The 16,734-nt window shown below is 47.6% G+C and overlaps 1 protein-coding gene across 2 annotated transcripts in view; it reads left to right on the forward strand.

The window, feature by feature from the left end:
* Positions 1-15,957: 15,957 nt before the first annotated feature.
* The window catches only part of LOC142466933 (uncharacterized), a 57,976-nt gene continuing 57,199 nt past the window's right edge, over positions 15,958-16,734 (forward strand). For both annotated transcript variants that reach the window (XM_075572582.1, XM_075572583.1), the window contains exon 1: positions 15,958-16,060. The gene's annotated coding sequence lies outside the window, so the exon portion shown is untranslated. The remainder of the gene's footprint in view (positions 16,061-16,734) is intronic.

Raw genomic sequence — 16,734 nt, forward strand, 5'->3', positions numbered from 1 at the left:
AGCCCTTCCACTGCACCAAGAACTGGAGCTGGCCCCTGGATACGCGAGAATCCAAAAGAGTGTGAACTTTGTATTCCTTGTTATTTTGGACAGTGATGGGGTCCGGTTTACGAGTCTGATCTGGAAAGAAGTGACTGGTGATGTATGGTTTTAAGAGGGACACATGAAAGACATTGGGAATCTTCATACTGTGTGGTAGCTGGAGCCAGAATGCCACAGGATTGATTTGTTCACAAATAGGGAAGGGGCCCACGAACTTAGGTTCCAATTTTGGTGATGGTACCTTGAGGCGGATATTCTTAGAGGAGAGCCATACCAAATCCCCTGGCTTGTAACTGGGCGCCGAACGGCGACGACGATCGTCCTGTAGTTTCGATCTGCGGGAGGAGTCGAGAAGGGTAGACTGAATCCTAGACCATGCGGTTTGGAGGGCAGAAATGCGTTCATCTACGGCTGGAACTCCAGAAGGGATGTTGGAGATGGGTAGGCAGGGAGGGTGGAACCCATAATTTATAAAGAAGGGCGACTCCCGGGTGGCTTCGTTTTTTGCAGAATTGACAGCGTACTCTGCCCAAGGAAGGAGTTGAGCCCAATCATCCTGGGAATCGGATATGAAACATCTCAGGTATTTCTCCAGGGATTGATTGATTCTCTCTGTTTGTCCATTGGACTGTGGATGATAGGCGGAAGAGAAAGAAGAAGAGATGCCCAATCTCTTGGTGAAAGTTCTCCAAAATTTGGATACAAATTGAGAACCTCTGTCAGAAACAATGGACGAAGGAATCCCCATGAATCCGGAAAATCTACTCCGTAAAGATATCAGCAAGAGCAGGGGATGTGGGTAATCCCTTAAGTGGAATAAAATGGGACATCTTTGAGAACCTGTCCATGACCACCAAGATAGTGTTTATTCCTCTGGACCTGGGCAACTCCACAACGAAGTCCATCGAAATGTGGGACCAGGGGCGGTCGGGAACTGGAACAGGTAACAGAAAACCCTGAGACTTTTGACGGAGAGTCTTGCTTTGAGCGCACGTGGGACAGGTGCGGGTAAACTCCAGAATATCTTGAGACATCCTTGGCCACCAGAAATTCCGACGAATGAGATCAGTAGGCTTCTTAAAACCTGGATGACCTGCAGATTTAGAGGAGTGACCCCAAGACAGGACCTCTGGAACAAATTTGGAAGGTACGAAGAGTTTGTTGTCGGGAACGACCAAGTCCTTGGGAATGCATCTCTGGGAGTACAAAATCTTGTCAAGATTCTTGAAACTAAACGTGGTGAGAATCCTCACTTGTGGAAGGATGGTCTCCAAAGGTTCCTCTGGTCTCTCTTCAGAAGAATGTATTCGGGAGAGTGCGTCTGCCTTTAAGTTCTTGGTCCCGGGGATATAGGAAAGGTGAAAATCGAATCGAGAAAAAAAAAGAGCCCAACGAGTCTGTCGTGGACCAAGGTGTCAAGCGTTTTCTATGTAAAGAAGGTTCTTGTGGTCCGTGAGAATAGTAATCGGCTCTTTCGACCCCTCCAGCAGGTGTCTCCACTCTTGAAGAGCCATCTTCATGGCCAGAAGTTCCCTGTTACCCACGTTATAGTTCCTCTCGGAAGATGAGAATTTCTTGGAAAAATATGCACAGGGATGTAACTTATCTTGAGGCGTGGGTCTCTGAGAAAGAACGGCCCCAGCGCCGCAATCAGAAGCGTCGACCTCCAGGACGAAGGGAAGTTCAATGTTGGGATGACGGAGAATAGGTGCGGATATAAAAGCTTCCTTGAGTGTCTCGAAGGCGGAGATGGCCTCATATGACCAAGCAGAAGGATCAGCTCCTTTCTTGGTGAACGCAGTGAGAGGTGCCACAATGGTAGAAAAACTCTGTATAAACTTACGATAGTAATTAGCGAACCCTAAAAAACATTGTATGGCCTTGAGAGAATTGGGTCTTAGCCATTCAGTGACTGCTTGAAGTTTACCGGTATCCATCATAAAACCTTCATCGGAAATGATGTACCCCAGGAACGGAGTAGAGGTCTGATGAAAGGTGCACTTCTCCAGTTTGGTGTACAAATGATGTTCACAGAGACGGGAAAAGACGTTGGAGGTATGGCATATATGGTCCTGGAGATCTTTGGAAAAAATCAGGATATCATCCAAGTATACTATAACAAAAATATTGAGTACCTTGTGAAAGACGTCGTTGATGAAATCCTGGAAGACAGCGGGAGCATTACATAAGCCGAAGGGCATTACAAGATACTCGTAGTGTCCGCTACGCGTGTTGAAGGCCGTCTTCCATTCATCCCCCTTCCTGATGCGCACCAGGTTATAGGCACCACGTAGATCCAACTTGGAAAAAATCTTGGCCCCCTGTAATTTATCGAACAGTTCGGTAATAAGGGGGTAACGATTTTTAATAGTTATGCGGGTCAAACCCCTGTAATCGATGCAAGGCCTCAACGACCCGTCCTTTTTCTTGACGAAGAAAAACCCAGCCTTGCTAGGGAATTGGAGTGACGAATAAAGCCTTTCTTGAGATTCTCCTGGATATATTCATCCATAGCATGAGATTCTGGTAACGACAAGGGGTAGGTCTTGGACTTGGGTAGGGATTAACCTGGGACCAGATCGATCGGACAATCGTAAGTCCTGTGTGGCGGCAAGAAGTCTGACTGTACCTTATTGAAAACATTGGTGGTACACAGAAGGTAGAATAACCTCAGGAACAGAGGTATTGGCCAGCAGTCGAGGCGGAAGTATGGCTGGTGCAGATGGCTCCTCTGACATTGACCTCCAAGTAATAGGGTCTTGGGATGTCCAGTTGATGAGAGGATTGTGCTTCTGCAACCAAGGTAAGCCGAGAGTGACTGGAGTTCCGGGAGCGTGGATTACATCAAAGGCCAAGGTCTCCTTGTGGGAGTGAGAGGAAATGGTGACGGGGCAAGTCTCCAAGGAAATGTATGCCGGGGTGAGCGGACGGTCGTCGATCCCAACCAAGGCAACGGGAGACTTCTTCCTATAGAGTGGAATCTGGTTCTGTTTAGAGAAGGTTTGGTCCATGAAATTTCCTCCCGCGCCGAAGTCGATAAATGCCGCAGTGGAGGTGCCGAGAGAGAAACGGGAATGGTCAATTTTTTGGGAAGTTCCTTCCTGGAAAGGGGACAAGGAGATTTAGCACCCAGGGAGTGCCCCTTCGAACTCACTGGGTTTGGTCGTTTCCCAGGCGTAGTGGACATTCGCGGACCAGATGCTCGGAGGATCCGCAGTAATAACATAATCCACCGGCTTGGCGAGCTTGCTGTATCGGTGTCCGGGAACGCTGGAATCCAAGTTGCATCGGCTCAGGAGCCTCCAGAGCGGGTATCGGGGAGACGGCAGGTCCTGGGGTTGGAGAGAATCTGGGAGAAGGAGCACGAAGGGCATAAATCGGGGAAGCTGGCGCTGGACGCGGCATACCTGAAGGCGCTGATCCACTCGATTGGCTTGGGAGATGAGTTCCTCCAGAAGCCCTGGCCTGGGTTGTGAGGCGAGCTCGTCCTTCACGGAATTCGTTAAGCCTCGCCAGAAGACTGAGACCAAAGCCTCCTGGCCCCATCGTGTCTCAGCTGCTATGGTCCTGAACTCCAAGGCGTACTGGGCCACGGAACGACGTCCCTGAGAAAGCTCAAGAAAAGAGTCAGAGGCAGTTTCTTGGTGTGCGGGGGTATCGAAGACCTATCGAAAGTCTCGTCTAAAGGCCGCGTAGTCGCGGGTGATATCGGGACGTAATTCCCAAATTGGGGAGGCCCATGCCAGCGCTTTCCCTGTAAGCAGGCTGTAGACATACGCCACTTTCTTGCGACCAGTGGAATACTGCTGCGGAGCCATCTCAAACTGGATCTCGCATTGATTGAGGAAACCGCGGCAGGCGTGCGGATCCCCCGCATACGGTTTAGGTGCCGGGATCTTCGGGCCCGAGGTCGCGGTGGATACTGGTTCTGGCGACAGTGGCGGTGCGGCAACAGGTGGTGCCTGAAATGAAATGTCCTGTACCTGTTGAGTGAGAAGAGCCATTTGGTCCGTTAGGGCCTGGACTTGTTGATACATGGCCGTCATCATGGAGGCCATGTCAGTCTGGTCTGCGTCTTGTGGGCTCGACATAATGTTACGCCGGTGCTGCCCGCAGACCAGACCCGTCCCCTGAGCTGAAGGGGGAAGTGGTAATAAACGCACCCGCAGCAAAGGGAGCGTGTCCGGAGTGTGGTATAAAGTGTTGCCAGGCCAGGTGTAGTAATGTAGACAATACTTGCCGGTACCGGTAGTAGAGATAGAGTGAAGAATGCCTTGACGAGGTCAAGGAGTGGGGAGCGGAGATAGGTTGTAGTCCAAGCCGGGTTCGAGGGGTATCAGAGTTAGCGTTGTCCAAGGAGTGCCGAGATCGAGAGCCAGAGGGGGTAGTCATACGAGCCGTGTCAGAACCTGTGAAAACACTAAGAGAATCCTGAAGTATTTCCATGCAGAGACTATGTCGAGCAAAGACTGAGAGCAGAGAGGAGCTAGATAAAGCAGGAAGGTCCAATTAGGAACGAAGGCGGGACAGGAAGAGCTACAGGGAGACACTGCAGATTGGTGCAGGCATAACAGGCCAGGTGAGACTTGTTGGTAACCTGAGTATGCCCGTGCGGCTTGCGGGGGCGGAGCCTGAGGTCCGGGGGACGGGAAGAAGAGTGTGCAGAATGAGCGCGCTCCGTAACGCGTGTACGCGTGTGGACCGAGCCAGTGGATGGTGCAGGTGTGCGCGCGGGAGGGCGTGGGCGCGCCCGGCGCTGAGCAAAGGAATCGCCGAGGGAAGTGAGTGCTCTGTGTTGGGAGCGCGGAGAACGCCGATTCCTGACACCTAGAACCTAAGTTTCCCACGCCAATTGTGTTTGAACTTGAACTAGTGTGTGTGACGGTAGCGTCGGACAGGGTTATAATATACACACAAAAATTACTTCACTGGGTTGAACTGAATGCGACTAAGATATAATAAAGAAAGTTTATTCCTTAAAGAAGGAGAACACACAGAATTATACAATTAACGCACAAGATATGAACACTTACTTAGGGTTTGGGAAATGAAGCAGTCAGGAACGGGACTGGCAATTCATTCAGGATACAAAACGAAGTCACAACGAATAACACTGGACATAGGGCTGACCCTCATTTATATAGGGTTTGAGTCCTATACCTTAACATGGGATTTCAACACACTAAATCAAAGGCGTCTTTGGGTCTACTAGGCTGATCACTGGCTCATCATAGCCTTTGTTAAAGGTGTGACACACAATACTTGGCATAAGTACTCAGGGATTGTTCTCCTCCGCCCTGGCATTCACATGCAGGGTGGGGAGAGCCTTTGACTAAGGGCCCATTGGAGACCACTTGTCGCACCCTGACCATTAATTTTAGCATATTACAGAGCCCATCTCTTTTCCTGGGCTTTTATGCCAGATACAAAATACAATATTTCTGACAATCATGGTTATATCAAAATAATCCATTCGGGTGTGCCGAGCGGACCAGAACTTGCCCGACCCTAATGCCGGAGGGTTCTCTCCATTGTGGCCAAGTTTCAGCTTGCTAGGACCCACCGACCCGGAGTTACAGAAAATGGGTTTAAATGCCTTTTTAATCAAGATACATTTCTCCGCCATTGAAGTCAATCGCAGAATCATACAATTCAATCATTACCCCGACTCCGCTCTGCTGATCAGATAGGGTCAGGATTTGCCATGCAATCAAGCCGGCGCTATGACTATCTGCTGGCCAAATCCTGGCTCTCTAGTCTCCGCAGAACCGGAGTTCCGGGGCTACAGTTTTACCTTCTTTTAACTTAGCCCTTTAAACACGCGGCTTTCCCCCATTGGAGTCAATGGCCGGCGCCGCCATAGGAAATGCATGGGCCGGCACCGCCATAGGATTCAATGGGGCCTCCGCTACCATTGGAATCAATAGGGACGGTGCCGCCATAAGAAATGCATGGGCCGGCGCCGCCATTAGAGTCAATGGTAGGACCCTCCGGTCTGGCGCGACCCTTTCCCGGGGTCATCGACCGTCGGACCCTGTTGGGATCGAGTGAGGGGGTTCCTAGGATCTAGGGACAAAAAGAACTTTATTCCGGGGTGCCCTAGAACCTAAGTTTCCCACGCCAATTGCACGTGAACTTGACCGGGGATTGATCAAAGCTCTTTTTTTAAAGTGTTTCCGCTCTTGCGGGCTGGCGGGCTGCCAGTTCGTCTCCGGAGGTCGGCATCGAGGAATCCCCATTGAAACACATTGCGCCATTGACTTTAAATGGGGAACCGCCGCTCCTCCTCTCTGGCGCCACCTGCAAGTCTTCTCTGATATCAGGCCCAAACCACTGAAATTCCCATTGACTTGTATGGGGCTTCAATGGCGGCCTATGGAGAAGCTGCAAAATGGAGACTGCAAAGGTGGAAAAGGGACAAAGGACTATAAACACGCATATATCATTAACCATTTCCTCCCCGACCTGTTCCTAGTGCCTAGGTGGGTGCAAAGACTGAGAATGGAAACAATATACATTTGAGGGGGGGACAGATATTGGGGCTGACACAGGGGCAAAACACAGCTCTGAATATCATATCAGTTAACCCCTTGCCTCCCCCGCTACAGTGTGATAAAAGCTATATTTCAGATATTGTATCCGCTTCTGCGGTTTGGATGGCTGCCAACCTGTTCCTGGAGATGTTGTAGTCCAAGCCGGGTTCGAGGGGTATCAGAGTTAGCGTTGTCCAAGGAGTGCCGAGATCGAGAGCCAGAGGGGGTAGTCATACGAGCCGTGTCAGAACCTGTGAAAACACTAAGAGAATCCTGAAGTACTTCCATGCAGAGACTATGTCGAGCAAAGACTGAGAGCAGAGAGGAGCTAGATAAAGCAGGAAGGTCCAATTAGGAACGAAGGCGGGACAGGAAGAGCTACAGGGAGACACTGCAGATTGGTGCAGGCATAACAGGCCAGGTGAGACTTGTTGGTAACCTGAGTATGCCCGTGCGGCTTGCGGGGGCGGAGCCTGAGGTCCGGGGGACGGGAAGAAGAGTGTGCAGAATGAGCGCGCTCCGTAACGCGTGTACGCGTGTGGACCGAGCCAGTGGATGGTGCAGGTGTGCGCGCGGGAGGGCGTGGGCGCGCCCGGCGCTGAGCAAAGGAATCGCCGAGGGAAGTGAGTGCTCTGTGTTGGGAGCGCGGAGAACGCCGATTCCTGACACCTAGAACCTAAGTTTCCCACGCCAATTGTGTTTGAACTTGAACTAGTGTGTGTGACGGTAGCGTCGGACAGGGTTATAATATACACACAAAAATTACTTCACTGGGTTGAACTGAATGCGACTAAGATATAATAAAGAAAGTTTATTCCTTAAAGAAGGAGAACACACAGAATTATACAATTAACGCACAAGATATGAACACTTACTTAGGGTTTGGGAAATGAAGCAGTCAGGAACGGGACTGGCAATTCATTCAGGATACAAAACGAAGTCACAACGAATAACACTGGACATAGGGCTGACCCTCATTTATATAGGGTTTGAGTCCTATACCTTAACATGGGATTTCAACACACTAAATCAAAGGCGTCTTTGGGTCTACTAGGCTGATCACTGGCTCATCATAGCCTTTGTTAAAGGTGTGACACACAATACTTGGCATAAGTACTCAGGGATTGTTCTCCTCCGCCCTGGCATTCACATGCAGGGTGGGGAGAGCCTTTGACTAAGGGCCCATTGGAGACCACTTGTCGCACCCTGACCATTAATTTTAGCATATTACAGAGCCCATCTCTTTTCCTGGGCTTTTATGCCAGATACAAAATACAATATTTCTGACAATCATGGTTATATCAAAATAATCCGTTCGGGTGTGCCGAGCGGACCAGAACTTGCCCGACCCTAATGCCGGAGGGTTCTCTCCATTGTGGCCAAGTTTCAGCTTGCTAGGACCCACCGACCCGGAGTTACAGAAAATGGGTTTAAATGCCTTTTTAATCAAGATACATTTCTCCGCCATTGAAGTCAATCGCAGAATCATACAATTCAATCATTACCCCGACTCCGCTCTGCTGATCAGATAGGGTCAGGATTTGCCATGCAATCAAGCCGGCGCTATGACTATCTGCTGGCCAAATCCTGGCTCTCTAGTCTCCGCAGAACCGGAGTTCCGGGGCTACAGTTTTACCTTCTTTTAACTTAGCCCTTTAAACACGCGGCTTTCCCCCATTGGAGTCAATGGCCGGCGCCGCCATAGGAAATGCATGGGCCGGCACCGCCATAGGATTCAATGGGGCCTCCGCTACCATTGGAATCAATAGGGACGGTGCCGCCATAAGAAATGCATGGGCCGGCGCCGCCATTAGAGTCAATGGTAGGACCCTCCGGTCTGGCGCGACCCTTTCCCGGGGTCATCGACCGTCGGACCCTGTTGGGATCGAGTGAGGGGGTTCCTAGGATCTAGGGACAAAAAGAACTTTATTCCGGGGTGCCCTAGAACCTAAGTTTCCCACGCCAATTGCACGTGAACTTGACCGGGGATTGATCAAAGCTCTTTTTTTAAAGTGTTTCCGCTCTTGCGGGCTGGCGGGCTGCCAGTTCGTCTCCGGAGGTCGGCATCGAGGAATCCCCATTGAAACACATTGCGCCATTGACTTTAAATGGGGAACCGCCGCTCCTCCTCTCTGGCGCCACCTGCAAGTCTTCTCTGATATCAGGCCCAAACCACTGAAATTCCCATTGACTTGTATGGGGCTTCAATGGCGGCTTATGGAGAAGCTGCAAAATGGAGACTGCAAAGGTGGAAAAGGGACAAAGGACTATAAACACGCATATATCATTAACCATTTCCTCCCCGACCTGTTCCTAGTGCCTAGGTGGGTGCAAAGACTGAGAATGGAAACAATATACATTTGAGGGGGGGACAGATATTGGGGCTGACACAGGGGCAAAACACAGCTCTGAATATCATATCAGTTAACCCCTTGCCTCCCCCGCTACAGTGTGATAAAAGCTATATTTCAGATATTGTATCCGCTTCTGCGGTTTGGATGGCTGCCAACCTGTTCCTGGAGATCGGCGTCGAGGAATCCCCATTGAAATGAATAGCTCCATTGACTTACAATGAGGAACCTCGCTCCTCCTCTCGGCCGCCACCTGCTGGTCTTCTATGGAAACGGACCCAAATCGCCGGATTCGCCATAGGATTGAATGGAGCTGCAATGGTGACCTATGGGAAACTGCAAAATGGAGCCTGAAAAGGCGGGAACATGGAACAAAGGGCTATAGTCACTTCCTAACTATTAACCCTTCTCCTCCCGAATGGATCCCAGTGTGTGTGTTGGTGCAGACACTGGAATGGTGACAATACAGTATTACAGGGGAATGCACATTTGGATGTTGCAGCAAGGTAAAACCACATTCCTGGACCACAGTACAGTTAACCCCTTGCCTCCCTGGTGAGGTCAGGGGGTGGCCATATGGGGTGCAAACCCTTTAATACCGGGCCAATCCCCCTCTCCCTCTACAATTAGTCCTTATGGTTAGACCCTAAATTTTCAAATTAGACACAGATGGACTATTTTCACAGTCAAGGTATGTTAACACTTAAATTAGTGTCTTGCTTGTGTGTCTGAACATATAGTGGGAATAAGGACATATATAGTACCTAGTGTCTCGGCTACTTATGCAAAGATTCTGCCACAATAGGTCAGGATAGTACAGTAAATCAAATACATATAAGCCTTTTAGCAATAATTCGCTTCTCCCATATTAACATTCTTGCTTATATGTGACATGACATTGTTTATCATCTTAAATGGATATTCATCTGTGGCTCTTAATTTATCAAGAGCACAATGAATCACAGTGTAGATATCCACATTTATATTAGGTTCTAACTCACAGTAAGAGGTTGTTGTTCTGCCTCGGCGGGTCAGAATCAACCGTGGCATATATGGTTAAAAATATCACTATATTAAAGAGAATCTCTATTGATCCGTTACGGGGATTTTAAGATTTTATATTTTTTCACGTCACATAATTTTTGGATGTAATAAAATGTTATTGTTTTGTGATTTTAAAACGGGCCCTACTTTAGAGAGAACAAAGTTGTCTGAATAAGTCATAAATCAGTACACTATTATCATAGAGTGCATCTTTGGAGGGTCTTTTCTTGATCTTTCTGATCAATCTGTTAATATATGTTATTTACCTCTATTGCACCATGATTATAATCTACTAATCACATGAATAGGAGAGCACAATAGAACATAATCTTTTGGTCTTTTTTCAATCTCAGGTGTTCCATAGTGCAGATTTTCAATAGTCTCGTGGTGAGTCCCACATACTGCTTGTGGCATCCACAGATCAAGAGATAAATGACATGATTTGTTTGGCAAGAGATAAATGAATTCATTTTAAATTCTTTTGTCTTCTCTTTATTATGAAAGGTTTGAGGTTATTTTGTAAATATGAACATATTTTACATCGACCACAATCAAGTTATCCCTAGATAATGATAATTGTGAAATGTAAAAAGTTAGAATTTGTGTCTTTTAAACCCATATCTCGTTGAATATCAAACAGGCCGTGACTACCATGTAAGCGTGAATCACACTTATTGGAGCTGCCTACGTTTGATAAGAGTTATGTTTACGAAGCTATGTCACAATAAAGCCGTATAAAGGTTACAGGTTTCTGTGCAGTATATCAACCAAGGGGTTAACCTTCTTGCTACTTTAAATGTGCGTAGTGTGACAAACGCCCATCTTTTGTAGCGCTGACGTCTGTCTGGGTTCTTCCCGACACAGTCTTCTAGGGTTATTTATACAAAAAACAGGATCATGCAAAGTATTACATTGCTTAACTCAGGCTTCTGCCTGCTTTATTTTCATCCAAATAAGGGACTGCAGCTTTAACATGTGTAGGTTAGAGGCACTCAAGACATTTTCATTCAGTGGTTCACTTATATCAGTGTCATAGTATTTCCCACACTGTTATTTCAAATAGCAAGAAACCAAATTATATAAACAAAAATCCTATCCCTTTCAGGGATCTAACTACACATCAGAATCAGTCTCTCTAACAGCTGCTGGCCAACTAACCTGGTTCCCCAGCTTAAAACAATGCCCTCTAATTTAGGGTCACTTAGATACAGCACAGTCTTTTAGCAACAGCAGTAAACATTTGTTTTGTCTTATCTGTTCGTGGTGGGAACTCGGTCCCAAGTGTCCAGGCAAATCCTCTGGTACTGTGATACTTGGAGGGGCCGTCCACCCCGAACTGGATTCCGGGGAGCAGTGATACCCCCAGCCTCCAGGCTCTAAGGAGAGAGAGTGAAATGCAAAACCTCTCTGCTCTAAATACCTGTGCATGTGATTAGAAGAGCAGGTGAGGGAGAACTAGAGCCATTGTAATCTGTGGTCTGGATTTTCCATCCTGCTGCCTGAGTTAATGGGAAGCTGTGGAACGGATCATATTTAACTATTCCTGCACTTTCTGACCTAAAATGGGGCAGAAAGCTGCCTAACATCTTTGGACTATGTCACAGTAGCTATAACTTGTGTACAGTAAATAAAAATACCACTTGTGTGTTTGCATGTCTCAGACAGGTCTGCAACCCTACCTTTCGCCTTTATCTCTTAGCAAACAGTGCTTCCACTGCAGCCAGGGATTCTGGGTAGTGACATGCAAATGAGCACAGTGTGTCACTCTTTACTTCTTATCCATTTTAACATGGACCCCTATAAACTTATGCTTGCCGTATTGCACATCTTAGCCTGGGTTAAAGAAATACAGAGCCAGTAAATCTACTCACTGACAGCTTGTAAGGATCCGCGCTGTGGGTATACCCGCGTCCAGCGCCTCCTTACCTTCATTACAGGCCGTTCGGGCTCCCCGGCGGCGTTCCCTGCTGCTGGCCGCTGTCCCCGCACCTCCAGGCCGTGAGCGTCACCCCTATGGGCGCGCGCGGACCCAGGCCCGCAATTAGTTGGCGCCGGGCACCTGACTCCGCCTCCGCTGACGCGGCGCACGCAACTTGCGTGTCTCTGCCCCTGCCCGGTCAGCTCCGCCTCCCAGGTTCCTCTTCCTCACCTGACCCTTCCCCTGTCCGTCCCTCTGCTCCTCCCCTTCGTCTGACTACTCCCAAACCCTCCGGTACGGCTCTCCTATTCTCCGCCTCCTCTGACGCGGCGCACGTACCTTGCACGCCCCTTCCTCATCATCTACGCCTCCCAGGTCCTTCTTCCCTTTATGTTCCTTCCCTTGTCCGTCCCTCCACTCCTCCCCTTACTCAGACCACTCCCAAAGCCTCTGGTAATTCTCCCCTATCTGGGTCTTACTTACGCCACTCCTCTGTTCCTCCCCTTACTCCTATTGGTCCCAAACTTTCACACTCTGCTCTCCTATCAGGTCCTTCTTCGGGCTGCTCCTCCGTCACTCCCCCTGATTGGTCCCAGCCCCCTATTTAATCCCCCTTCACCATTTCCTCTTTGCTCTGCATAGCTTCTGTACCTTGGTGCTGTCTGCTGTTGCCTGGCCTCTCTTGTCTTACAGCCTCTGTTCCTGTCCCTGGAAATTCTGCTGACCTCCCTGGATTTGACCTTTTGCTTTGGACTCTACTACGCAGCTCTTTGGAACCCCTTGGACTTCGCTTTGGACTTTCTACGCTGCAGACTTCTACAACCCTTGGACACGGCTCACGGACAATCTACTACGCTGCTCTCTCCACTCCACGACCCTGGCTTACGGATAATCAACTACGCTGCTCTCTCCAATCCACGAACCTTGGCTTACGAACTTTACCCTTCTTCGCCGGAGCTGTCAAGTACGGTATCATTTATATTCTTGTTACCCGGACCATCTACGCTACTTCCACACTCCGGCCATGCCCCCGTTTACTGTTAGGTGTGTGGTATTACTCCTTTCCAACTCAGCCCCGGGGTCTCGTCTGGCTTGTGGGCAGGCCGAGCGTTACACAGCTACAGGTATTTCGACCTTTTGGGTCTCATCCGTGTGAAGTTGGTTGGGCGAGTAAATAAGTGACCCTCTAATGGATCTTATTAATTCATTTTATATAATTTTTTGGATCTTGTTCTGTCGGCTGTAATGATGGCAACATAAAAACAGATATCCACACTAAACCAGTTGCCAAGAATGGCTATCACAATACAAAATGGATAAACAACATACTAATTAGCCAATTCAGTCATCAATGAATTTGTTGGAGGATTTGCTGACTCAAACAAATTTAATGAATGACAAATCTGTACAAAAGAAATATGATCCGCATGTGATTAAGGATTATTTCCTAAGTGTTGCAACACTTGACAGAGATGTGCTACTACAGGCTATAAGGAAAATAGAATAATTAATAAGAGAAAGCTGAATGGAAACAGTCATACAAATCCTAAGAGTGACCAAATGTTATTCATTACAAGGTTTAATTAGTCAGCCAAACAAACTAAGAATATCCTCGTCAAGTCACCGTGGAGCGCAGACTTTATCGAACTCTTATTATACCTCCGGAACGAACAGGGGAAAGAGCTCCTTCTTCATTCGGAGGATTGGATGGGACTGCTTTCCTCTCTGATTGCATCCCCGGGCCCCAGAGCTGGATTTAGGCTTTACAGTGTCCAAGGTGACATGCTGGCAGTGCCCTCCCGCCCATTAAAAAAAAAAAAAGGGGGTGGGGGAGGGTCATTCCTAGACCAGCAGCCCTCCTCCGGCAGCATGACGTCACGCTTCCTCCTCCTATTGACGCCGGGATCCAGGTTCCGACTGCAGGGGGGGCCCTGCGCTCCCTCCTCCAGCTCCCTTGTCCGGTCCAGTGAAAGTTGAATCCCAGCAATGAGAGGAGAAATCGCGGGGACCCCGAAGGTGCGGGGCCCAAAGGGGCCACCTTGCCCTAAGGCCTGCGTCCGCCTCCTCCATGTATCCATCACGGTCTGGTATGTTGCAGCCTCGGTGGGAGTAACATTTAAGAAGCTTCCCCTGATGACATGTTGTGGCTCGAAACTGGAGTTTCCCCATATCTCTCAACGGATGATGATTGGTAACCAGCGCTGTTGTGCTAAACGGCGCTTTTATATCTGATTTCTTGTGAGTGGGCATTTGTCACTTCTACATATTTTACTAATTTATTAAAATGTACTGCTGTATGCAGCGTGCACATCTCACCTTTTATACATATATATTAGTGTTGACAGATGGAATCTCCAAGGGTGAGGATCCCTCGGGTAAAGGTTGCCCACAGGGCCATAAAGCACTGGTTAATATATACTCATCTGGTGGGTCCGATTATGGTGTACTAAGGGAATGCGTACTCGGGCCACACCATAACACACATAGATTGTGGCTATAAGGGCTGTTATATAGCGCCGTGCGCGCAGAATTTTAGTTGACCAACGTCAGTCAACCTTTCTATAATGGCACCGCGCGCGCACGGCAGGGAGCGGGGAGCCGACAGACAGCGGCGAAGACGGGGAAAAGATGATTTTGCGCCGCTACCGGCGCTCCAATGTATGTATGTGTGTATGTATGTATGTATGTATGTGTGTATGTGTGTATGCATGTGTGTGTGTGTGTATGCATGTGTGTGTGTCAATGATTGCACAATTAAAATAAAAAAATATTTATTAAACTTTTTTTTTTCTTTAACAAAATCTTATTTAGGACTTATTTCACTCACACAACACACACACACACACACACACACACAATGCAGCTCCCGGCTCTATATACAGAGAAAAGCATGCGGCACATGCACGCGCATGGCCGCAACCTGTATAGAACGGCCCTAAGAGGGGTTACATATACATCTTGTATGCACTGATCTTGACTCCTTGCAGACGCACTTACCAGAACACCCTCCTACTGTTTCTGTAACTTCTCGTCATTTACCACTTAGATTGTGAGCTCTTCAGGGCAGGGACTCCTTTTCCTATTGTTACTTCTATATCTGCAGCGCTTATTCCCATTATGTTATAATATTATGTCACATGTATTACTGTTGTAAAGCGGTGTGTACCTGGATAGCGCTACATAAAGAAATGTAGAATAAAGAAGCACTCACACGACTTCCACAGGTATAAAAAAAAAGTACATACATTTATTGTGGGTGGTAAACAATAAGACAAGACCTTTGGCATAACGTTTGTTTTCCCTTTGATGGGCTAACTTTTTCACTATATAAAGATATACATACTGCCATAAGTACACTTTGGTCATAGGAATTAGTACACTTTGCCCCTAGGAGGGACTGTCCCCTTAAACATATCACTGCCATTAGTACACTTTGCCCCTAGGAGGGACTGACCCTTAACCATGTCACTGCCATTAGTACACTTTGCCCCTAGGAGGGACTGACCCTTAACCATGTCACTGCCATTAGTACACTTTGCCCCTAGGAGGGACTGACCCTTAACCATGTCACTGCCATTAGTACAATTTGCCCCTAGGAGGGACTGTCCCCTTAACCATGTCACTGCCATTAGTACACTTTGCCCCTAGGGGGGACTGTCCCCTTAAACATGTCACTGCCATTAGTACACTTTGCCCCTAGGAGGTACTGATCCCTTCAGGCAGGAGACAGTCTCTGCACTGATTGGCTGTTGTACTTTACATGTAATCTTATTGATGTGGTAGCATGGGAGTTGCAGTCCAGCTCTAGATAGAGCTTGTGCTACTTAGAGGCACAATAACTACATGTCCCAAGGCTCCTTGCGCACACCGCGTTCCATTGGCCAGATTAATCCTCCAATAGCAGCCGAGCATGTGCGGAGAACTTGTGTACAGGACCTCACGCCTGTCCCCCCAACACTCATCACAGAAGGCCTGCACTGATTGGCTAATACCAGCCATGTGATCGCTCTCTAGCCGCATGGGACCATGGGAGTTGTAGTTCTTTTTGAACGCGTGTTCCACGGTGTCAGCCACACTATAAACTACAAGTCACAGAATTCCAGCATCTCACAACTTTTTGCTCAGCCCTCCAATCACAATCGCTTATACACAAAGGGTTTGAGCTTGACCAGGTATGATTGGATTTTTTATTTAAAAACTATAGATCTGGATATATGTGATTTTATAAAACCTGTTTTATGTTATTGTAATTTATTTGAGAAAATTATTATTTTAATTAATACCAGAGAGCTAAATGATACTAGCAGATCCCAGTGGGGACAGTGCAACCTAGCTATTTTATTTATATAGTTATATTTATTATATTATATATGACAGTCTTCATTAATGCAGAGATGTCCCCCCCTAAATACATTACATCAGGGAGATGCTGGAGGTATGGGCAATAAAATTACATTTTAATGGGAAACTTGCATTGATGTATGTCATTAAATCACAAAGCAGTGAGAATAATAGCTCCAAACGAGAGGTGATGAATTATATACATGTTTGATTACAAACAAAAAGTAATAACACACTAGGGTATTTAGGCAGATAATGTATATATAAAGGGTTGTTACAGAGTTGTCATATGTTGGCGCTGCCTCAATTTGCAGTGAACGTATGTTCATTCGTCGGTTACATATTTATAAACGAGGATGTGACAAAGGACCAGCAACCACACACAGACTGCAACTATTAACACGATAGATTGTAGCTCGCAGTCACGTCAAACAGTGATTAGACAACAGACAAGGATTCTGGGTAAGAAGAAAATTTGCGTACTGTCACGTTTTCTATCCACTTG

Source organism: Ascaphus truei, chromosome 15 (assembly GCF_040206685.1).
Source record: "Ascaphus truei isolate aAscTru1 chromosome 15, aAscTru1.hap1, whole genome shotgun sequence".
NCBI lineage: Eukaryota > Metazoa > Chordata > Amphibia > Anura > Ascaphidae > Ascaphus > Ascaphus truei.